We start from the raw sequence: 1,001 nt of genomic DNA on the forward strand, positions 1-1,001 counted from the left end.
CTGCCCAGCCACTCGCCGTGCTGCCCACCCCCTCGCCAATTGCCCTGTCACCCACACATCTCCTACCTGACTCCTCTGCATGGGTGCTGGAACTACTGGGCCGAGGGAGTTGCCGCACCCCCTGGCTTGAAGTGGTTTCCATGATATACAGGGTTAACAGTTTGGTTCAATGGCTCTTAGCACCCCCCACCACAGAAATTGTTCCAGACCCCCTGCTGCTCTGCCCCCCACAGCTCCCCCCACCCAGGTTCTGCCCAGCTGCCTCAACCACCCACAGCACTCCCTACTTTGCTCTAAGTACCCTTGCTGTGCATATATTTTTACCTTCCCCAGTCACTGTACAGCCTCACCCACTTTCCTCCTATGCCTTTGCTTTGTCCATGGACCATCTCCCTCTATAGCTTCTGTCTTCTGCTGCTTAAAGCTATTACCTAGTTGGCTACATACAGTTAACAAGAGTGTCTGTGGCCTCTGGCCTGTGTCAGTACATTACGCTGAGTGAAACTGTGCAGTCACTTGCTTCGTTGTCAACTTTTGCAAAACTCTGCTGGGAGTGCCATTTAAAAGTAAGCCCCCTCCTCATTTTTATTTTCAGTAGTGCCCAAAATGTACTAGGCACTGTACAAATTATACAGGACCAGTCACTATTGTGATGTGCTTACAGTAGATAGTAAACATCGTCCTAAATTGTTAACAATGTTTGTGGAAAACCTTCATCACATGCAGTCTACCCATTTCACAGCTGATAATGTTTCAAGAGTTTAACAATGAACAAATCTAATATGTTGACATCATTCAAACACATGTGAAAGCCGAGCAGGGCAGTGTCCATTAATACCATGTGGGAGCATCTGACTAGTACAGACTCCGAGTTTCTGTATAGAGACTGGTCTCCATGACTTCTGGTGGCAATGAGAAAGTATTTCCTTTTATCAGTTTTTAATTTTTCACCTTTTAAACTGTAGCTTATGGAGCAAGCAAAGGACTCTCTGCATCCAATG

Source organism: Malaclemys terrapin, chromosome 4 (assembly GCF_027887155.1).
Source record: "Malaclemys terrapin pileata isolate rMalTer1 chromosome 4, rMalTer1.hap1, whole genome shotgun sequence".
Lineage (NCBI taxonomy): Eukaryota > Metazoa > Chordata > Testudines > Emydidae > Malaclemys > Malaclemys terrapin.